Source organism: Chiloscyllium punctatum, chromosome 12 (genome assembly GCF_047496795.1).
Source record: "Chiloscyllium punctatum isolate Juve2018m chromosome 12, sChiPun1.3, whole genome shotgun sequence".
In the NCBI taxonomy this organism is placed as follows: Eukaryota; Metazoa; Chordata; class Chondrichthyes; order Orectolobiformes; family Hemiscylliidae; genus Chiloscyllium; species Chiloscyllium punctatum.
In genome coordinates, this window is record NC_092750.1 from 112442235 (window position 1) to 112465255 (window position 23021).

A 23021-nucleotide genomic window follows, 5' to 3' on the forward strand; every position below is an offset into this window, starting at 1 on the left:
CTTCCCTAGGTGTGTTACATTGACAGAGTGGGGTCAGTCTGCTCTTCCCTGGGTGTGTTACATTGACAGAGTGTGGTCAGTCTGCTCTTCCCTGGGTTTGTTACATTGACAGAGTATTGTCCGTCTGCCCTTCCCTGGGTGGGTTACATTGACAGAATTGGGTCAGTCTGCTCTTCCCTGGGTGTGTTAAATTGACAGAGTGGGTTCAGTGTGCTCTTCCCTTGGTGGGTTAAATTGACAGAGTGGGGTCAGTGTGCTCTTCCCTGGGATTGTTACATTGACACACTGGGGTCAGTCTGCTCTTCCCTGGGTGTGTTACATTGACAGAGTGGGCACTGTCTGCTCTTCCCTGGGTGTGTTACATTTAGAGATTGTGGTACGTCTGCTCTTCCCTGGGTGTGTTACACTGACAGAGTGGGGTCAGTCTGCTCTTCCCTGCGTGTGTTACATTGACAGAGTGGGGTCAGTCTGCTCTTCCCTGGGTGGGTTACATTGACAGAGTGGTGTCAGTCTGCTCTTCACTGGCTGTGTCACATTGACAGAGTGGGGTCAGTCTGCTCTTCCCTGGGTGTGCTACATTGAGAGAGTGGGGTCAGTCTGCTCTTCACTGGGTGGCTTACATTGACAGAGTGGGGTCTGTCTGCTCTTCCCTGGGTTGGTTACATTGATAGAGTGGGGTCTCTCTGGTATTCCCTGGGTGTGTTACATTGTCAGAGTGGGGTCAGTGTGCACTTTCCTGGGTGTGTTACATTGAGAGATTGTGGTGCATCTGCTCTTCCCTGGGTGTATTACACTGACGGAGTGGGGTCAGTCTACTCTTCCCTGGGTGTGTTACATTGACAGAGTGGGGTCAGTCTGCTCTTCGCTATGTGTGTTACATTGACAGAGTGGGGTCAGTCTGTTCTTCCCTGGGTCTGTTACATTGACAGAGTGGAGTCAGTCTGCTCTTCCCTGGGTGTGTTACATTGACAGAGTGGGGTCAGTCTGCTCTTCGCTATGTGTGTTACATTGATAGAGTGGGGTCAGTCTGCTCTTCCCTGGGTGTGTTACATTGACAGAGTGGGGTCAGTCTGCTCTTCCCGGGGTCTGTTACATTGACAGAGTGGGGTCAGTCTGCTCTTCCTTGGGTGTATTACATTGACAGAGTGGGGTCTGTCTGCTTCTCCCTGGGTGGGTTAAAATGACAGTGTGGGGTCAGTCTGCTCTTCCCTGGGTATGTTACATTGACAGAGTGTCGTCAGTCGACTCTTCTCTGCGTGTTTTACATTGACTGAGTGGGGTCAGTCTGCACTTCCCTGGGTGTGTTACATTGAGAGATTGTGGTGCGTCTCCTCTTCCCTGGGTGTGTTCCACTGACGGAGTGAGTTCAGTCTGCTTTTCCCTGGGTGTGTTACATTGACAGAGTGGGGTTAGTCTGCTCTTCCCTGGGTGTGTTACATTGACAGAGTGGGGTCAGTCTGCTCTTCCCTGGGTTTGTTACATTGACAGAATGGGGTCCGTCTGCCCTTCCCTGGGTGGGTTACATTGAGAGAATTGGGTCAGTCTGCTCTTCCCTGGGTGTGTTAAATTGACAGAGTGGGGTCAGTGTGCTCTTCCCTTGGTGGGTTAAATTGACAGAGTGGGGTCAGTGTGTTCTTCCCTTGGATTGTTACATTGACACACTGGGGTCAGTCTGCTCTTCCCTGGGTGTGTTACATTGACAGAGTAGGTACAGTCTGCTCTTCCCTGGGTGTGTTTCATTGAGAGATTGTGGTCCGTCTGCTGTTACCTGGGTGTGTTACACTGACAGAGTGGGGTCAGTCTGCTCTTCCCTGGGTGTGTTACATTGACAGAGTGGTGTCAGTCGGCTCTTCCCTGGGTGAGTTACATTGACAGAGTGGGGTCAATCTACTCTTCCTTGGGTATGTTCCATTGACAGAGTGGGTTCAGTCTGCTCTTCCCTGGGTGTGTTACATTGACAGGGTGGGGTCAGTCTGCTCTTCCCTGTGTGTGTTACATTGACAGAGTGGAGTCAGTCTGCTCTTCACTGGGTGTTGACATTGACAGAGTGGGGTCAGTCTAGTCTTCCCTGGGTGTGTTACATTGACAGAGTGGGGTCAGTCTGCTCTTCCCTAGGTGTGTAACTTTGACAGGGTGTGGTCAGTCTGCTCTTCCCTGGGTGTGTTACATTGACAGAGTGGGGTCAGTCTGCTCTTCCCTGGGATGGTTCCATTGACAGAGTGGGGTCAGTCTGCTCTTCCCTGGGTGGGTTACATTCACTGAGTGGGGTCAGTCTGCTCTTCCCTGGGTATGTTACATTGACAGAGTGGGGATAGACTGCTCTCCCTGGGTTTGTTACATTGTCAGAGTGGGGTCCGTCTACTCCTCCCTGGGTGTGTTACATTTACAGAGTAGGGTCAGTCTGCTCTTCCCTGGGTGTGTTACATTGACTGAGTGGGTTCAGTCTGCTCTTCCCTGGGTGTGTTACATTGACAGATTGGGGTCCGTCTGCTCTTCCCTGGGTGGGTTACATTGACAGAATGGGGTCACGCTGGTCTTCCCTGGATGTGTTTCATTGACAGAGTGGGGTCAGCCTGCTCTTCCCTGGGTGTGTTACATTGACAGAGTGGGGTCTGTCTGTTCTTCCCTGCGTGGGTTAAATTGACAGAGTGTGGTCAGTCTGCTCTTCCCTGGGTGTGTTACATTGACAGAGTGGGGTCAGTCTGCTCTTCTCTGGGTGAGTTACATTGACAGAGTGGGGTCGGTCTTCCCTTTCCTGGGTGTGTAACATTGGCAGAGTGGGGTCAGTCTGCCCCTCTCTGGGTGTGTTACATTGAGAGAGTGGGGACAGTCTGCTCTTCCCTGGGTTTTTTACATTGATAGAGTGGGGTCTGTCTGCTCTTCCCTGCGTGTGTGAAATTGACAGAGTGTGGTCAGTCTGCTCTTCCCTGGGTGTGTTCCATTGACAGAGTGGGGTCAGTCTGCTCTTCCCTGGGTGGGTTACATTCACTGAGTGGGGTCAGTCTGCTCTTCTCTGAGTGGTTTCCATTGACAGAGTGGGGTCAGTCTGCTCTTCCCTGGGTGTGTTCCATTGACAGAGTGGGGTCAGTCTGCTCTTCCCTGGGTGGGTTACATTCACTGAGTGGGGTCAGTCTGCTCTTCCCTGGGTGTGTTACATTGACAGAGTGGGGTCAGTCTGCTCTTCCCTGGGTGTGTTACGTTGACAGATTGGGGTCACTCTACTCTTCCCTGGGTGTGTTACATTGACAGAGTGGGGTCAGTCTGCTCTTCCCTGGGTATGTTACATTGACAGAGTGTCGTCAGTCGACTCTTCTCTGGGTGTTTTACATTGACTGAGTGGGGTCAGTCTGCACTTCCCTGGGTGTGTTACATTGAGAGATTGTGGTGCGTCTCCTCTTCCCTGGGTGTGTTCCACTGACGGAGTGAGTTCAGTCTGCTTTTCCCTGGGTGTGTTACATTGACAGAGTGGGGTTAGTCTGCTCTTCCCTGGGTGTGTTACATTGACAGAGTGGGGTCAGTCTGCTCTTCCCTGGGTTTGTTACATTGACAGAATGGGGTCCGTCTGCCCTTCCCTGGGTGGGTTACATTGAGAGAATTGGGTCAGTCTGCTCTTCCCTGGGTGTGTTAAATTGACAGAGTGGGGTCAGTGTGCTCTTCCCTTGGTGGGTTAAATTGACAGAGTGGGGTCAGTGTGTTCTTCCCTTGGATTGTTACATTGACACACTGGGGTCAGTCTGCTCTTCCCTGGGTGTGTTACATTGACAGAGTAGGTACAGTCTGCTCTTCCCTGGGTGTGTTTCATTGAGAGATTGTGGTCCGTCTGCTGTTACCTGGGTGTGTTACACTGACAGAGTGGGGTCAGTCTGCTCTTCCCTGGGTGTGTTACATTGACAGAGTGGTGTCAGTCGGCTCTTCCCTGGGTGAGTTACATTGACAGAGTGGGGTCAATCTACTCTTCCTTGGGTATGTTCCATTGACAGAGTGGGTTCAGTCTGCTCTTCCCTGGGTGTGTTACATTGACAGGGTGGGGTCAGTCTTCTCTTCCCTGTGTGTGTTACATTGACAGAGTGGAGTCAGTCTGCTCTTCACTGGGTGTTGACATTGACAGAGTGGGGTCAGTCTAGTCTTCCCTGGGTGTGTTACATTGACAGAGTGGGGTCAGTCTGCTCTTCCCTAGGTGTGTAACTTTGACAGGGTGTGGTCAGTCTGCTCTTCCCTGGGTGTGTTACATTGACAGAGTGGGGTCAGTCTGCTCTTCCCTGGGATGGTTCCATTGACAGAGTGGGGTCAGTCTGCTCTTCCCTGGGTGAGTTACATTCACTGAGTGGGGTCAGTCTGCTCTTCCCTGGGTATGTTACATTGACAGAGTGGGGATAGACTGCTCTCCCTGGGTTTGTTACATTGTCAGAGTGGGGTCCGTCTACTCCTCCCTGGGTGTGTTACATTTACAGAGTAGGGTCAGTCTGCTCTTCCCTGGGTGTGTTACATTGACTGAGTGGGTTCAGTCTGCTCTTCCCTGGGTGTGTTACATTGACAGATTGGGGTCCGTCTGCTCTTCCCTGGGTATGTTACATTGACAGAGTGGGGATAGACTGCTCTCCCTGGGTTTGTTACATTGTCAGAGTGGGGTCAGTCTGCTCTTCCCTGGGTGTGTTACATTGACTGAGTGGGTTCAGTCTGCTCTTCCCTGGGTGTGTTACATTGACAGATTGGGGTCCGTCTGCTCTTCCCTGGGTGGGTTACATTGACAGAATGGGGTCACGCTGGTCTTCCCTGGATGTGTTTCATTGACAGAGTGGGGTCAGCCTGCTCTTCCCTGGGTGTGTTACATTGACAGAGTGGGGTCTGTCTGTTCTTCCCTGCGTGGGTTAAATTGACAGAGTGTGGTCAGTCTGCTCTTCCCTGGGTGTGTTACATTGACAGAGTGGGGTCAGTCTGCTCTTCTCTGGGTGAGTTACATTGACAGAGTGGGGTCGGTCTTCCCTTTCCTGGGTGTGTAATATTGGCAGAGTGGGGTCAGTCTGCCCCTCTCTGGGTGTGTTACATTGAGAGAGTGGGGACAGTCTGCTCTTCCCTGGGTTTTTTACATTGATAGAGTGGGGTCTGTCTGCTCTTCCCTGCGTGTGTGAAATTGACAGAGTGTGGTCAGTCTGCTCTTCCCTGGGTGTGTTACTTTGACAGAGTGGGGTCAGTCTGCTCTTCTCTGAGTGGTTTCCATTGACAGAGTGGGGTCAGTCTGCTCTTCCCTGGGTGTGTTCCATTGACAGAGTGGGGTCAGTCTGCTCTTCCCTGGGTGGGTTACATTCACTGAGTGGGGTCAGTCTGCTCTTCCCTGGGTGTGTTACATTGACAGATTGGGGTCAGTCTGCTCTTCCCTGGGTGTGTTACGTTGACAGATTGGGGTCACTCTACTCTTCCCTGGCTGTGTTACTTTAACAGAGTCGGGTCAGTCTTCCCTTCCCTGGGTGTGTTACATTGACAGATTGGGGTCAGTCTGCTCTTCCCTGCCATTGTTACATTGACAGAGTGTCGTCAGTCTGCTCTTCCCTGCGTGTTTTACATTGACAGAGTGGGGTCAGTCTGCTCTTCTCTGGGTGAGTTACATTGACAGAGTGGGGTCAGTCTCCTCTTCCCTGGGTGTGTAACATTGGCAGAGTGGGGTCAGTCTGCCCTTCTCTGGGTGTGTTACATTGAGAGAGTGGGGACAGTCTGCTCTTCCCTGGGTGTGTTGCATTGACAGAATGGGGTCAGTCTGCTCTTCCCTGGGTGTGTTACATTGACAGAGTGGGGTCAGTCTGCTCTTCCCTCGGTGTGTTACATTGACAGAGTGGGGTCAGTGTGCTCTTTCCTGGGTGTGTTATATTGACAGAGTGGGGTCAGTCTGCTCTTCCCTGGGTGTGTTACATTGACAGAGTGGCGTCAGTCTGCTCTTCTCTGGGTGTTTTACATTGACAGAGAGGGGTCAGTCTGCACTTCACTGGGTGTGTTACATTGAGAGATTGTGCTGCGTCTGCTCTTCCCTGGGTGTGTTTCACTGACGGAGTGGGGGCAGTCTGGTCTTCCCTGGGTGTGTAACATTGACAGAGTGGGGTCAGTCTGCTCTTCCCTGGGTGTGTTACGTTGACAGAGTGGGGTCAGTCTGCTCTTCCCTGGGTTTGTTACATTGACAGAGTATTGTCCGTCTGCCCTTCCCTGGGTGCTTTACATTGACAGAATTGGGTCAGTCTGCTCTTCCCTGGGTGTTTTAAATTGACAGAGTGGGGTCAGTCTGCTCTTCCCTTGGTGGGTTAAATTGACAGAGTGGGGTCAGTGTGCTCTTCCCTGGGATTGTTACATTGACACACTGGTGTCAGTCTGCTCTTCCCTGGGTGTGTTACATTGACAGAGTGGGGACAGTCTGCTATTCCCTGGGTGTGTTACATCGAGAGATTGTGGTCCGTCTGCTCTTCCCTGGGTGTGTTACTTTGACAGAGTGGGGTCAGTCTGCTCTTCCCTGGGTGTGTTACATTGACACAGTGGGGTCAGTCTGCTCTTCCCTGGGTGAGTTACATTGACAGAGTGGGGTCAGTCTGCTCTTCCCTGGGTGAGTTACATTGTCAGAGTGGGGTCAGTCTACTCTTCCTTGGGTATGTTCCATTGACAGCGTGGGTTCAGTCTGCTCTTCCCTGGGTGTGTTACATTGACAGGGTGGGGTCAGTCTGCTCTTCCCTGTGTGTGTTACATTGACAGAGTGGAGTCAGTCTGCTCTTCACTGGGTGTTGACATTGACAGAGTGGGGTCATTCTAGTCTTACCTAGGTGTGTTACATTGACAGAGTGGGGTCAGTCTGCTCTTCGCTGTGTGTGTAACTTTGACAGAGTGGGGTCAGTCTGCTCTTCCCTGGGTGTGTTACATTGACAGATTGGGATCAGTCTGCTCTTCCCTGGGTGTGTTACATTGACAGAGCGGGGTCAGTCTATTCTTATCTGGGTGTATTACATTGACAGAGTGGGGTCTGTCTGCTCTTCCCTGGGTGGGTTAAATTGACAGAGTGTTGTCAGTCTGCTCTTCCCTGGGTGTGTTACTTTGACAGAATGGGGTCAGTCTGATCTTCCCTTGGTGGGTTACATTGACAGAATGGGGTCAGTCTGATCTTCCCTGGGTGTGTAACTTTGACAGAGTGGGGTCAGTCTGCTCTTCCCTGGGTTTGTTCCATTGACAGAGTGGGGTCAGTCTGCTCTTCCCTGGGTGGGTTACATTCACTGAGTGGGGTCAGTCTGCTCTTCCCTGGGTGGGTTACATTGACAGAGTGGGGTCAGTCTGCTCTTCCCTGGGTTTGTTCCATTGACAGAGTGGGGTCAGTCTGCTCTTCCCTGGGTGGGTTACATTCACTGAGTGGGGTCAGTCTGCTCTTCCCTGGGTGGGTTACATTGACAGAGTGGGGTCTGTCTGCTCTTCCCTGCGTGGGTTAAATTGACAGAGTGTGGTCAGTCTGCTCTTCCCTGGGTGTGTTACATTGACAGAGTGGGGTCAGTCTGCTCTTCACTGGGTGAGTTACATTGACAGAGTGGGGTCGGTCTTCCCTTCCCTGGGTGTGTAACATTGGCAGAGTGGGGTCAGTCAGCCCTTCTCTGGGTGTGTTACATTCAGAGAGTGGGGACAGTCTGCTCTTCCCTGGGTTTTTTACATTGACAGAGTGGGGTCTGTCTGCTCTTCCCTGCGTGGGTGAAATTGACCGAGTGTGGTCAGTCTGCTCTTCCCTGGGTGTGTTACTTTGACAGAGTGGGGTCAGTCTGCTCTTCTCTGAGTGGTTTCCTTTGACAGAGTGGGGTCAGTCTGCTCTTCCCTCGGTGTGTTCCATTGACAGAGTGGGGTCAGTCTGCTCTTCTCTGGGTGTTTTACATTGACAGAGAGTGGTCAGTCTGCACTTCCCTGGGTGTGTTACATTGACAGAGTATTGTCCGTCTGCCATTCCCTGGGTGCGTTCCATTGACAGAATTGGGTCAGTCTGCTCTTCCCTGGGTGTGTTAAATTGACAGAGTGGGGTCAGTGTGCTCTTCCATGGGTGTGTTACATTGACAGAGTAGGTACAGTCTGCTCTTCCCTGGGTGTGTTTCATTGAGAGATTGTGGTCCTTCTGCTGTTACCTGGGTGTGTTTCACTGACAGAGTGGGGTCAGTCTGCTCTTCCCTGGGTGTGTTACATTGACAGAGTGGTGTCAGTCTGCTCTTCCCTGGGTGAGTTACATTGACAGAGTGGGGTCAATCTACTCTTCCTTGGGTATGTTCCATTGACAGAGTGGGTTCAGTCTGCTCTTCCCTGGGTGTGTTACATTGACAGGGTGGGGTCAGTCTGCTCTTCCCTGTGTGTGTTACATTGACAGAGTGGAGTCAGTCTGCTCTTCACTGGGTGTTGACATTGACAGAGTGGGGTCTGTCTAGTCTTCCCTGGGTGTGTTACATTGACAGAGTGGGGTCAGTCTGCTCTTCCCTAGGTGTGTAACTTTGACAGGGTGTGGTCAGTCTGCTCTTCCCTGGGTGTGTTACATTGACAGAGTGGGGTCAGTCTGCTCTTCCCTGGGTTTGTTCCATTGACAGAGTGGGGTCAGTCTGCTCTTCCCTGGGTATGTTACATTGACAGAGTGGGGACAGACTGCTCTCCCTGGGTTTGTTACATTGTCAGAGTGGGGTCCGTCTACTCCTCCCTGGGTGTGTTACATTTACAGAGTAGGGTCAGTCTGCTCTTCCCTGGGTGTGTTACATTGACTGAGTGGGTTCAGTCTGCTCTTCCCTGGGTGTGTTACATTGACAGATTGGGGTCCGTCTGCTCTTCCCTGGGTGGGTTACATTGACAGAATGGGGTCACGCTGGTCTTCCCTGGATGAGTTTCATTGACAGAGTGGGGTCAGCCTGCTCTTCCCTGGGTGTCTTACATTGACAGAGTGGGGTCTGTCTGTTCTTCCCTGCGTGGGTTAAATTGACAGAGTGTGGTCAGTCTGCTCTTCCCTGGGTGTGTTACATTGACAGAGTGGGGTCAGTCTGCTCTTCTCTGGGTGAGTTACATTGACAGAGTGGGGTCGGTCTTCCCTTTCCTGGGTGTGTAACATTGGCAGAGTGGGGTCAGTCTGCCCCTCTCTGGGTGTGTTACATTGAGAGAGTGGGGACAGTCTGCTCTTCCCTGGGTTTTTTACATTGATAAAGTGGGGTCTGTCTGCTCTTCCCTGCTTGTGTGAAATTGACAGAGTGTGGTCAGTCTGCTCTTCCCTGGGTGTGTTACTTTGACAGAGTGGGGTCAGTCTGCTCTTCTCTGAGTGGTTTCCATTGACAGAGTGGGGTCAGTCTGCTCTTCCCTGGGTGTGTTCCATTGACAGAGTGGGGTCAGTCTGCTCTTCCCTGGGTGGGTTACATTCACTGAGTGGGGTCAGTCTGCTCTTCCCTGGGTGTGTTACATTGACAGAGTGGGGTCAGTCTGCTCTTCCCTGGGTGTGTTACGTTGACAGATTGGGGTCACTCTACTCTTCCCTGGCTGTGTTACTTTAACAGAGTCGGGTCAGTCTTCCCTTCCCTGGGTGTGTTACACTGACTGAGTGGGGTCAGTCTGCTCTTCCTTGGGTGTGTTACATTGACTGAGTGGGGTCAGTCTGCTCTTCCCTGGGTGAGTTACATTGACAGAGTGGGGTCAGTCTACTCTTCCTTGGGTATGTTCCATTGACAGAGTGGGTTCAGTCTGCTCTTCCCTGGGTGTGTTACATTGACAGAGTGGGGTCAGTCTGCTCTTCCCTGGGTGTGTTACATTGACAGACTGGAGTCAGTCTGCTCTTCCCTGGGTGTTGACATTGACAGAGTGGGGTCAGTCTACACTTCCCTGGGTGTGTTACATTGACAGAGTGGGGTCAGTCTGCTCTTCCCTGGGTGTGTTACATTGACAGAGTGGGGTCAGTCTGCTCTTCCCTGGGTGTGAATCATTGACAGAGTGGGGTCAGTCTGTTCTTCCCTGGGTGTATTACATTGACAGATTGGGGTCTGTCTGCTCTTCCCTGGGTGGGTTAAATTGACAGAGTGGTGTCAGTCTGCTCTTCCCTGGGTGTGTTCCATTGACAGAGTGGGGTCAGTCTGCTCTTCCCTGGGTGTGTTACATTGACAGAGTGGGGTTAGTCTGCTCTTCCCTGGGTGTGTTACATTGACAGAGTCGGGTCAGTCTGCTCTTCCCTGGGTATGTTACATTGACAGAATGGGGTCCGTCTGCCCTTCCCTGGGTGGGTTACATTGACAGAATTGTGTCAGTCTGCTCTTCCCTTGGTGTGTTAAATTGACAGAGTGGGGTCAGTGTGCTCTTCCCTTGGTGGGTTAAATTGACAGATTGGGGTCAGTGTGTTCTTCCCTGGGATTGTTACATTGACACACTGGGGTCAGTCTGCTCTTCCCTGGGTGTGTTACATTGACAGAGTGGGTACAGTCTGCTCTTCCCTGGGTGTGTTACGTTGAGAGATTGTGGTCCGTCTGCTCTTCCCTGGGTGTGTTACACTGACAGAGTGGGGTCAGTCTGCTCTTCCCTGGGTGTGTTACATTGACAGAGTGGGGTCAGTCTGCTCTTCCCTGGGTGAGTTACATTGACAGAGTGGGGTCAGTCTACTCTTCCTTGGGTATGTTCCATTGACAGAGTGGCTTCAGACTGCTCTTCCCTGGGTGTGTTACATTGACAGGGTGGGGTCAGTCTGCTCTTCCCTGTGTGTGTTACATTGACAGAGTGGAGTCAGTCTGCTCTTCACTGGGTGTTGACATCGACAGAGTGGGGTCATTCTAGTCTTCCCTGGGTGTGTTACATTGACAGAGTGGGGTCAGTCTGCTCTTCGCTGTGTGTGTAACTTTGACAGAGTAGGGTCAGTCTGCTCTTCCCTGGGTGTGTTACATTGACAGAGTGGGGTCAGTCTGCTGTTCCCTGGGTGTGTTACATTGACAGAGCGGGGTCAGTCTGTTCTTATCTGTGTTTATTACATTGACAGAGTGGGGTCTGTCTGCTCTTCCCTGGGTGGGTTAAATTGACAGAGTGGTGTCAGTCTGCTCTTCCCTGGGTGTGTTACTTTGACAGAATGGGGTCAGTCTGATCTTCCCTGGGTGGGTTACATTGACAGAATGCGGTAATTCTGATCTTCCCTGGGTGTGTAACTTTGACAGAGTGGGGTCAGTCTGCTCTTCCCTGGGTTTGTTCCATTGACAGAGTGGGGTCAGTCTGCACTTCCCTGGGTGGGTTACATTCACTGAGTGGGGTCAGTCTGCTCTTCCCTCGGTATGTTACATTGACAGAGTGGGGACAGTCTGCTCTCCCTGGGTTTGTTACATTGTCAGAGTGGGGTCCGTCTACTCCTCCCTGGGTGTGTTATATTTACAGAGTAGGGTCAGTCTGCTCCTCCCTGGGTATGTTACATTGACAGAGTGGGTTCAGTCTGCTCTTCCCTGGGTGTGTTACATTGACAGATTGGGGTCCGTCTGCTCTTCCCTGGGTGTGTTACATTGACAGAGTGGGGTCTGTCTGTTCTTCCCTGCGTGGGTTAAATTGACAGAGTGTGGTCAGTCTGCTCTTCCCTGGGTTTTTTACATTGACAGAGTGGGGTCAGTCTGCTCTTCTCTGAGTGGTTTCCGTTGACAGAGTGGGGTCAGTCTGCTCTTCCCTGGGTGTGTTCCATTGACAGAGTGGGGTCAGTCTGCTCTTCCCTGGGTGGGTTACATTCACTGAGTGGGGTCAGTCTGCTCTTCCCTGGGTGTGTTACATTGACAGAGTGGGGTCAGTCTGCTCTTCCCTGGGTGTGTTACGTTGACAGATTGGGGTCACTCTACTCTTCCCTGTCTGTGTTACTTTAACATAGTCGGGTCAGTCTTCCCTTCCCTGGGTGTGTTACATTGACAGATTGGGGTCAGTCTGCTCTTCCCTGCCTGTGTTACATTGACAGAGTGTGGTCATTCTGCTCTTCCCTGAGTGTGTTACATTGACAGAGTGGGGTCAGTCTGCTCTTCTCTGGGTGAGTTACATTGACAGAGTGGGGTCAGTCTTCTCTTCCCTGGGTGTGTAACATTGGCAGAGTGGGGTCAGTCTGCCCTTCTCTGGTTGTGTTACATTGAGAGAGTGTGGACAATCTGCTCTTCCCTGGGTGTGTTACATTGACAGAATGGGGTCAGTCTGCTCTTCCCTGGGTGTGTTACATTGACAGAGTGGGGTCAGTCTGCTCTTCCCTGGGTGGGTTACATTCACTGAGTGGGGTCAGTCTGCTCTTTCCTGGGTGTGTTATATTGACAGAGTGGGGACAGTCTGCTCTTCCCTGGGTGGGTTACGTTGACAGATTGGGGTCACTCTACTCTTCCCTGGCTGTGTTACTTTAACAGAGTCGGGTCAGTCTTCCCTTCCCTGGGTGTGTTACATTGACAGAGTGGGGTCAGTGTGCTCTTCCCTGGGTGTGTTACATTGACAGAGTGGCGTCAGTCTGTTCTTCTCTGGGTGTTTTACATTGACAGAGAGGGGTCAGTCTGCTCTTCCCTAGGTGTGTAACATTGAGAGATTGCGGTCAACCTTCTCTTCCCTGGGTGTGTAACTTTGACAGAGTGGGGTCAGTCTGCTCTTCCCTGGGTTTGTTCCATTGACAGAGTGGGGTCAGTCTGCTCTTCCCTGGGTGGGTTACATTCACTGAGTGGGGTCAGTCTGCTCTTCCCTGGGTATGTTACATTGACAGAGTGGGGACAGTCTGCTCTCCCTGGGTTTGTTACATTGCCAGAGTGGGGTCCGTCTACTCCTCCCTGGGTGTGTTACATTTACAGAGTAGGGTCAGTCTGCTCTTCCCTGGGTGGGTTACATTGACAGAGTGGGTTCAGTCTGCTCTTCCCTGGGTGTGTTACATTGACAGATTGGGGTCCGTCTGGTCTTCCCTGGGTGGGTTACATTGACAGAATTGGGTCACGCTGGTCTTCCCTGGATGTGTTAAATTGACAGTGTGGGGTCAGCCTGCTCTTCCTTGGGTGTGTTTCATTGACAGAGTGGGGTCTGTCTGTTCTTACCTGCGTGGGTTAAATTGACAGAGTGTGGTCAGTCTGCTCTTCTCTGGGTGAGTTACATTGACAGAGTGGGGTCGGTCTTCTCTTCCCTGGGTGTGTAACATTGGCAGAGTGGGGTCAGTCTGCCCTTCTCTGGGTGTGTTACATTGAGAGAGTGGGGACAGTCTGCTCTTCCCTGGGTTTTTTACATTGACAGCGTGGGGTCTGTCTGCTCTTCCCTGCGTGGGTGAAATTGACAGAGTGTGGTCAGTCTGCTCTTCCCTGGGTGTGTTACATTGACAGAGTGGGGTCAGTCTGCTCTTCTCTGAGTGGTTTCCATTGCAGAGTGGGGTCAGTCTGCTCTTCCCTGGGTGTGTTCCATTGACAGAGTGGGGTCAGTCTGCTCTTCCCTGGGTGGGTTACATTCACTGAGTGGGGTCAGTCTGCTCTTCCCTGGGTGTGTTACATTGACAGAGTGGTGTCAGTCGGCTCTTCCCTGGGTGTGTTACGTTGACAGATTGTGGTCTCTCTACTCTTCCCTGGCTGTGTTACTTTAACAGAGTCGGGTCAGTCTTCCCTTCACTGGGTGTGTTACATTGACAGATTGGGGTCAGTCTGCTCTTCCCTGCCTGTGTTACATTGACAGAGTGTGGTCAGTCTGCTCTTCCCTGGGTGTGTTACATTGACAGAGTGGGGTCAGTCTGCTCTTCTCTGGGTGAGTTACATTGACAGAGTGGGGTCAGTCTCCTCTTCCCTGGGTGTGTAACATTGGCAGAGTGGGGTCAGTCTGCCCTTCTCTGGGTGTGTTACATTGAGAGAGTGGGGACAGTCTGCTCTTCCCTGGGTGTGTTACATTGACAGAATGGGGTCAGTCTGCTCTTCCCTGGGTGTGTTACATTGACAGAGTGGGGTCAGTCTGCTCTTCCCTGGGTGTGTTACATTGACAGAGTGGGGTCAGTGTGCTCTTCCCTGGGTGTGTTACATTGACAGAGTGGCGTCATTCTGCTCTTCTCTGGGTGTTTTACATTGACAGAGAGGGGTCAGTCTGCACTTCCCTGGGTGTGTTACATTGAGAGATTGTGCTGCGTCTGCTCTTCCCTGGGTGTGTTTCACTGACGGAGTGGGGTCAGTCTGGTCTTCGCTGGGTGTGTAACATTGACAGAGTGGGGTCAGTCTGCTCTTCCCTGGGTGTGTTACATTGACAGAGTATTGTCCATCTGCCCTTCCCTGGGTGCGTTACATTGACAGAATTGGGTCAGTCTGCTCTTCCCTGGGTGTGTTAAATTGACAGAGTGGGGTCAGTCTGCTCTTCCCTTGGTGGGTTAAATTGACAGAGTGGGGTCAGTGTGCTCTTCCCTGGGATTGTTACATTGACACACTGGGGTCAGTCTGCTCTTCCCTGGGTGTGTTACATTGACAGAATGGGGTCCGTCTGCTCTTCCCTGGGTGTGTTACACTGACAGAGTGGGTTCAGTCTGCTCTTCCCTGGGTGTGTTACATTGACAGAGTGGGGTCAGTCTGCTCTTCCCTGGGTGAGTTACATTGACAGAGTAGGGTCAGTCTACTCTTCCTTGGGTATGTTCCATTGACAGAGTGGCTTCAGTCTGCTCTTCCCTCGGTGTGTTACATTGACAGAGTGGGGTCAGTCTGCTCTTCCCTGGGTGTGTTACATTGACAGCGTGGGGTCAGTCTGCTCTTCCCTGGGTGTGTTACATTGACAGAGTGGGGTCAGTCTGTTCGTCCCTGGGTGTATTACATTGACAGAGTGGGGTCTGTCTGCTCTTCCCTGGGTGCGTTAAATTGACAGAGTGGTGTCAGTCTGCTCTTCCCTGGGTGTGTTTCATTGACAGAGTGGGGTCAGTCTGCTCTTCCCTGGGTGTGTTCCATTGACAGAGTGGGGTCAGTCTGCTCTTCCCTGGGTGTGTTACATTGACAGTGTGGGGTCAGTCTGCTCTTCCCTGGGTGTGTTCCATTGACAGAGTGGGGTCAGTCTGCTCTTCACTGGGTGTGATCCATTGACAGAGTGGGGTCAGTCTGCTCTTCTCTGAGTGGTTTCCATTGACAGAGTGGGGTCAGTCTGCTCTTCCCTGGGTGTGTTCCATTGACAGAGTGGGGTCAGTCTGCTCTTCCCTGGGTGGGTTACATTCACTGAGTGGGGTCAGTCTGCTCTTCCCTGGGTGTGTTACGTTGACAGATTGGGGTCACTCTACTCTTCCCTGTCTGTGTTACTTTAACAGAGTCGGGTCAGTCTTCCCTTCCCTGGGTGTGTTACATTGACAGATTGGGGTCAGTCTGCTCTTCCCTGCCATTGTTACATTGATCGAGTGTCGTCAGTCTGCTCTTCCCTGCGAGTTTTACATTGACAGAGTGGGGTCAGTCTGCTCTTCTCTGGGTGAGTTACATTGACAGAGTGGGGTCAGTCTCCTCTTCCCTGGGTGTGTAACATTGGCAGAGTGGGGTCAGTCTGCCCTTCTCTGGGTGTGTTACATTGAGAGAGTGGGGACAGTCTGCTCTTCCCTGGGTGTGTTGCATTGACAGAATGGGGTCAGTCTGCTCTTCCCTGGGTGTGTTACATTGACAGATTGGGGTCAGTCTGCTCTTCCCTGGGTGTGTTACATTGACAGAGTGGGGTCAGTGTGCTCTTCCCTGGGTGTGTTATATTGACAGAGTGGGGTCTGTCTGCTCTTCCCTGGGTGTGTTACATTGACAGAGTGGCGTCAGTCTGCTCTTCTCTGGGTGTTTTACATTGACAGAGAGGGGTCAGTCTGCACTTCACTGGGTGTGTTACATTGAGAGATTGTGCTACGTCTGCTCTTCCCTGGGTGTGTTTCACTGACGGAGTGGGGTCAGTCTGGTCTTCCCTGGGTGTGTAACATTGACAGAGTGGGGTCAGTCTTCTCTTCCCTGGGTGTGTTACGTTGACAGAGTGGGGTCAGTCTGCTCTTCCCTGGGTTTGTTACATTGACAGAGTATTGTCCGTCTGCCCTTCCCTGGGTGCGTTACATTGACAGAATTGGGTCAGTCTGCTCTTCCCTGGGTGTTTTAAATTGACAGAGTGGGGTCAGTCTGCTCTTCCCTTGGTGGGTTAAATTGACAGAGTGGGGTCAGTGTGCTCTTCCCTGGGATTGTTACATTGACACACTGGTGTCAGTCTGCTCTTCCCTGGGTGTGTTACATTGACAGAGTGGGGACAGTCTGCTATTCCCTGGGTGTGTTACATCGAGAGATTGTGGTCCGTCTGCTCTTCCCTGGGTGTGTTACTTTGACAGAGTGGGGTCAGTCTGCTCTTCCCTGGGTGTGTTACATTGACACAGTGGGGTCAGTCTGCTCTTCCCTGGGTGAGTTACATTGACAGAGTGGGGTCAGTCTGCTCTTCCCTGGGTGAGTTACATTGTCAGAGTGGGGTCAGTCTACTCTTCCTTGGGTATGTTCCATTGACAGCGTGGGTTCAGTCTGCTCTTCCCTGGGTGTGTTACATTGACAGGGTGGGGTCAGTCTGCTCTTCCCTGTGTGTGTTACATTGACAGAGTGGAGTCAGTCTGCTCTTCACTGGGTGTTGACATTGACAGAGTGGGGTCATTCTAGTCTTCCCTGGGTGTGTTACATTGACAGAGTGGGGTCAGTCTGCTCTTCGCTGTGTGTGTAACTTTGACAGAGTGGGGTCAGTCTGCTCTTCCCTGGGTGTGTTACATTGACAGATTGGGGTCATTCTGCTCTTCCCTGGGTGTGTTACATTGACAGAGCGGGGTCAGTCTGTTCTTATCTGGGTGTATTACATTGACAGAGTGGGGTCTGTCTGCTCTTCCCTGGGTGGGTTAAATTGACAGAGTGGTGTCAGTCTGCTCTTCCCTGGGTGTGTTACTTTGACAGAATGGGGTCAGTCTGATCTTCCCTTGGTGGGTTACATTGACAGAATGGGGTCAGTCTGATCTTCCCTGGGTGTGTAACTTTGACAGAGTGGGGTCAGTCTGCTCTTCCCTGGGTTTGTTCCATTGACAGAGTGGGGTCAGTCTGCTCTTCCCTGGGTGGGTTACATTCACTGAGTGGGGTCAGTCTGCTCTTCCCTGGGTGGGTTACATTGACAGAATGGGGTCAGTCTGCTCTTCTCTGGGTGTGTTACATTGACAGAGTGGGGTCTGTCTGCTCTTCCCTGCGTGGGTTAAATTGACAGAGTGTGGTCAGTCTGCTCTTCCCTGGGTGTGTTACATTGACAGAGTGGGGTCAGTCTGCTCTTCACTGGGTGAGTTACATTGACAGAGTGGGGTCGGTCTTCCCTTCCCTGGGTGTGTAACATTGGCAGAGTGGGGTCAGTCAGCCCTTCTCTGGGTGTGTTACATTGAGAGAGTGGGGACAGTCTGCTCTTCCCTGGGTTTTTTACATTGACAGAGTGGGGTCTGTCTGCTCTTCCCTGCGTGGGTGAAATTGACAGAGTGTGGTCAGTCTGCTCTTCCCTGGGTGTGTTACTTTGACAGAGTGGGGTCAGTCTGCTCTTCTCTGAGTGGTTTCCTTTGACAGAGTGGGGTCAGTCTGCTCTTCCCTGGGTGTGTTCCATTGACAGAGTGGGGTCAGTCTGCTCTTCTCTGGGTGTTTTACATTGACAGAGAGTGGTCAGTCTGCACTTCCCTGGGTGTGTTACATTGAGAGATTGTGCTGCGTCTGCTTTTCCCTGGGTGTGTTTCACTGACGGAGTGGGGGCAGTCTGGTCTTCCCTGGGTGTGTAACATTGACAGAGTGGGGTCAGTCTGCTCTTCCCTGGGAGTGTTACGTTGACAGAGTGGGGTCAGTCTGCTCTTCCCTGGGTTTGTTACATTGACAGGGTATTGTCCGTCTGCCCTTCCCTGGGTGCGTTACATTGACAGAATTGGGTCAGTCTGCTCTTCCCTGGGTGTGTTAAATTGACAGAGTGGGGTCAGTCTGCTCTTCCCTTGGTGGGTTAAATTGACAGAGTGGGGTCAGTGTGCTCTTCCCTGGGATTGTTACATTGACACACTGCTGTCAGTCTGCTCTTCCCTGGGTGTGTTACATTGACAGAGTGGGGACAGTCTGCTATTCCCTGGGTGTGTTACATTGAGAGATTGTGGTCCGTCTGCTCTTCCCTGGGTGTGTTACACTGACTGAGTGGGGTCAGTCTGCTCTTCCTTGGGTGTGTTACATTGACTGAGTGGGGTCAGTCTGCTCTTCCCTGGGTGAGTTACATTGACAGAGTGGGGTCAGTCTACTCTTCCTTGGGTATGTTCCATTGACAGAGTGGGTTCAGTCTGCTCTTCCCTGGGTGTGTTACATTGACAGAGTGGGGTCAGTCTGCTCTTCCCTGGGTGTGTTACATTGACAGAGTGGAGTCAGTCTGCTCTTCCCTGGGTGTTGACATTGACAGAGTGGGGTCAGTCTACACTTCCCTGGGTGTGTTACATTGACAGAGTGGGGTCAGTCTGCTCTTCCCTGGGTGTGTTACATTGACAGAGTGGGGTCAGTCTGCTCTTCCCTGGGTGTGTTACATTGACAGAGTGGGGTCAGTCTGTTCTTCCCTGGGTGTATTACATTGACAGATTGGGGTCTGTCTGCTCTTCCCTGGGTGGGTTAAATTGACAGAGTGGTGTCAGTCTGCTCTTCCCTGGGTGTGTTCCATTGACAGAGTGGGGTCAGTCTGCTCTTCCCTGGGTGTGTTACATTGACAGAGTGGGGTTAGTCTGCTCTTCCCTGGGTGTGTTACATTGACAGAGTGGGGTCAGTCTGCTCTTCCCTGGGTATGTTACATTGACAGAATGGGGTCCGTTTGCCCTTCCCTGGGTGGGTTACATTGACAGAATTGTGTCAGTCTGCTCTTCCCTTGGTGTGTTAAATTGACAAAGTGGGGTCAGTGAGCTCTTCCCTTGGTGGGTTAAATTGACAGATTGGGGTCAGTGTGTTCTTCCCTGGGATTGTTACATTGACACACTGGGGTCAGTCTGCTCTTCCCTGGGTGTGTTACATTGACAGAGTGAGTACAGTCTGCTCTTCCCTGGGTGTGTTACGTTGAGAGATTGTGGTCCGTCTGCTCTTCCCTGGGTGTGTTACACTGACAGAGTGGGGTCAGTCTGCTCTTCCCTGGGTGTGTTACATTGACAGAGTGGGGTCAGTCTGCTCTTCCCTGGGTGAGTTACATTGACAGAGTGGGGTCAGTCTACTCTTCCTTGGGTATGTTCCATTGACAGAGTGGCTTCAGTCTGCTCTTCCCTGGGTGTGTTACATTGACAGGGTGGGGTCAGTCTGCTCTTCCCTGTGTGTGTTACATTGACAGAGTGGAGTCAGTCTGCTCTTCACTGGGTGTTGACATCGACAGAGTGGGGTCATTCTAGTCTTCCCTGGGTGTGTTACATTGACAGAGTGGGGTCAGTCTGCTCTTCGCTGTGTGTGTAACTTTGACAGAGTGGGGTCAGTCTGCTCTTCCCTGGGTGTGTTACATTGACAGAGTGGGGTCAGTCTGCTCTTCCCTGGGTGTGTTACATTGACAGAGCGGGGTCAGTCTGTTCTTATCTGGGTGTATTACATTGACAGAGTGGGGTCTGTCTGCTCTTCCCTGGGTGGGTTAAATTGACAGAGTGGTGTCAGTCTGCTCTTCCCTGGGTGTGTTACTTTGACAGAATGGGGTCAGTCTGATCTTCCCTGGGTGGGTTACATTGACAGAATGCGGTAATTCTGATCTTCCCTGGGTGTGTAACTTTGACAGAGTGGGGTCAGTCTGCTCTTCCCTGGGTTTGTTCCATTGACAGAGTGGGGTCAGTCTGCACTTCCCTGGGTGGGTTACATTCACTGAGTGGGGTCAGTCTGCTCTTCCCTGGGTATGTTACATTGACAGAGTGGGGACAGTCTGCTCTCCCTGGGTTTGTTACATTGTCAGAGTGGGGTCCGTCTACTCCTCCCTGGGTGTGTTATATTTACAGAGTAGGGTCAGTCTGCTCTTCCCTGGGTATGTTACATTGACAGAGTGGGTTCAGTCTGCTCTTCCCTGGGTGTGTTACATTGACAGATTGGGGTCCGTCTGCTCTTCCCTGGGTGTGTTACATTGACAGAGTGGGGTCTGTCTGTTCTTCCCTGCGTGGGTTAAATTGACAGAGTGTGGTCAGTCTGCTCTTCCCTGGGTTTTTTACATTGACAGAGTGGGGTCAGTCTGCTCTTCTCTGAGTGGTTTCCGTTGACAGAGTGGGGTCAGTCTGCTCTTCCCTGGGTGTGTTCCATTGACAGAGTGGGGTCAGTCTGCTCTTCCCTGGGTGTGTTACATTGACAGAGTGGGGTTAGTCTGCTCTTCCCTGGGTGTGTTACATTGACAGAGTGGGGTCAGTCTGCTCTTCCCTGGGTATGTTACATTGACAGGGCATTGTCCGTCTGCCCTTCCCTGGGTGCGTTACATTGACAGAATTGGGTCAGTCTGCTCTTCCCTGGGTGTGTTAAATTGACAGAGTGGGGTCAGTCTGCTCTTCCCTTGGTGGGTTAAATTGACAGAGTGGGGTCAGTGTGCTCTTCCCTGGGATTGTTACATTGACACACTGGTGTCAGTCTGCTCTTCCCTGGGTGTGTTACATTGACAGAGTGGGGACAGTCTGCTATTCCCTGGGTGTGTTACATTGAGAGATTGTGGTCCGTCTGCTCTTCCCTGGGTGTGTTACACTGACTGAGTGGGGTCAGTCTGCTCTTCCTTGGGTGTGTTACATTGACTGAGTGGGGTCAGTCTGCTCTTCCCTGGGTGAGTTACATTGACAGAGTGGGGTCAGTCTACTCTTCCTTGGGTATGTTCCATTGACAGAGTGGGTTCAGTCTGCTCTTCCCTGGGTGTGTTACATTGACAGAGTGGGGTCAGTCTGCTCTTCCCTGGGTGTGTTACATTGACAGAGTGGATACAGTCTGCTCTTCCCTGGGTGTGTTACGTTGAGAGATTGTGGTCCGTCTGCTCTTCCCTGGGTGTGTTACACTGACAGAGTGGGGTCAGTCTGCTCTTCCCTGGGTGTGTTACATTGAGAGAGTGGGGACAGTCTGCTCTTCCCTGGGTGTGTTACATTGACAGAATGGGGTCAGTCTGCTCTTCCCTGGGTGTGTTACATTGACAGAGTGGGGTCAGTCTGCTCTTCCCTGGGTGTGTTACATTGACAGAGTGGGGTCAGTGTGCTCTTCCCTGGGTGTGTTACATTGACAGAGTGGCGTCATTCTGCTCTTCTCTGGGTGTTTTACATTGACAGAGAGGGGTCAGTCTGCACTTCCCTGGGTGTGTTACATTGAGAGATTGTGCTGCGTCTGCTCTTCCCTGGGTGTGTTTCCCTGACGGAGTGGGGTCAGTCTGCTCTTCCCTGGGTGTGTTACATTGACAGAGTGGAGTCAGTCTGCTCTTCCCTGGGTGTGTTACATTGACAGAGTATTGTCCGTCTGCCCTTCCCTGGGTGCGTTACATTGACAGAATTGGGTCAGTCTGCTCTTCCCTGGGTGTGTTAAATTGACAGAGTGGGGTCAGTCTGCTCTTCCCTTGGTGGGTTAAATTGACAGAGTGGGGTCAGTGTGCTCTTCCCTGGGATTGTTACATTGACACACTGGGGTCAGTCTGCTCTTCCCTGGGTGTGTTACATTGACAGAATGGGGTCAGTCTACTCTTCCTTGGGTATGTTCCATTGACAGAGTGGGTTCAGTCTGCTCTTCCCTCGGTGTGTTACATTGACAGAGTGGGGTCAGTCTGCTCTTCCCTGGGTGTGTTACATTGACAGAGTGGAGTCAGTCTGCTCTTCCCTGTGTGTTGACATTGACAGAGTGGGGTCAGTCTACTCTTTGCTGTGTGTGCTACTTTGACAGAGTGGGGTCAGTCTGCTCTTCCCTGGGTGTGTTACATTGACAGCGTGGGGTCAGTCTGCTCTTCCCTGGGTGTGTTACATTGACAGAGTGGGGTCAGTCTGTTCGTCCCTGGGTGTATTACATTGACAGAGTGGGGTCTGTCTGCTCTTCCCTGGGTGGGTTAAATTGACAGAGTGGGGTCAGTCTGCTCTTCCCTCGGTGTGTTACATTGACAGAGTGGGGTCAGTCTGCTCTTCCCTGGGTGTGTTACATTGACAGTGTGGGGTCAGTCTGCTCTTCCCTGGGTGTGTTTCATTGACAGAGTGGGGTCAGTCTGCTCTTCCCTGGGTGTGTTCCATTGACAGAGTGGGGTCAGTCTGCTCTTCCCTGGGTGTGTTACATTGACAGTGTGGGGTCAGTCTGCTCTTCCCTGGGTGTGTTCCATTGACAGAGTGGGGTCAGTCTGCTCTTCACTGGGTGTGTTCCATTGACAGAGTGGGGTCAGTCTGCTCTTCTCTGAGTGGTTTCCATTGACAGAGTGGGGTCAGTCTGCTCTTCCCTGGGTGTGTTCCATTGACAGAGTGGGGTCAGTCTGCTCTTCCCTGGGTGGGTTACATTCACTGAGTGGGGTCAGTCTGCTCTTCCCTGGGTGTGTTACATTGACAGAGTGGGGTCAGTCTGCTCTTCCCTGGGTGTATTACGTTGACAGATTGGGGTCAATCTACTCTTCGCTGGCTGTGTTAATTTAACAGAGTCGGGTCAGTCTTCCCTTCCCTGGGTGTGTTACATTGACAGATTGGGGTCAGTCTGCTCTTCCCTGCGTGTGTTACATTGACAGAGTGGTGTCAGTCTGCTCTTCCCTGGGTGTGTTACATTGACAGAGTGGTGTCAGTCTGCTCTTCACTGGGTGTGTTATAGTGACAGAGTGGGGTTAGTCTGCTCTTCCCTGGGTGTGTTACATTGTGAGAGTGGCGTCATTCTGCTCTTCTCTGGGTGTTTTACATTGACAGAGAGGGGTCAGTCTGCACTTCCCTGGGTGTGTTACATTGAGAGATTGTGCTGCGTCTGCTCTTCCCTGGGTGTGTTTCCCTGACGGAGTGGGGTCAGTCTGCTCTTCCCTGGGTGTGTTACATTAACAGAGTGGGGTCAGTCTGCTCTTCCCTGGGTGTGTTACATTGACAGAGTATTGTCCGTCTGCCCTTCCCTGGGTGCGTTACATTGACAGAATTGGGT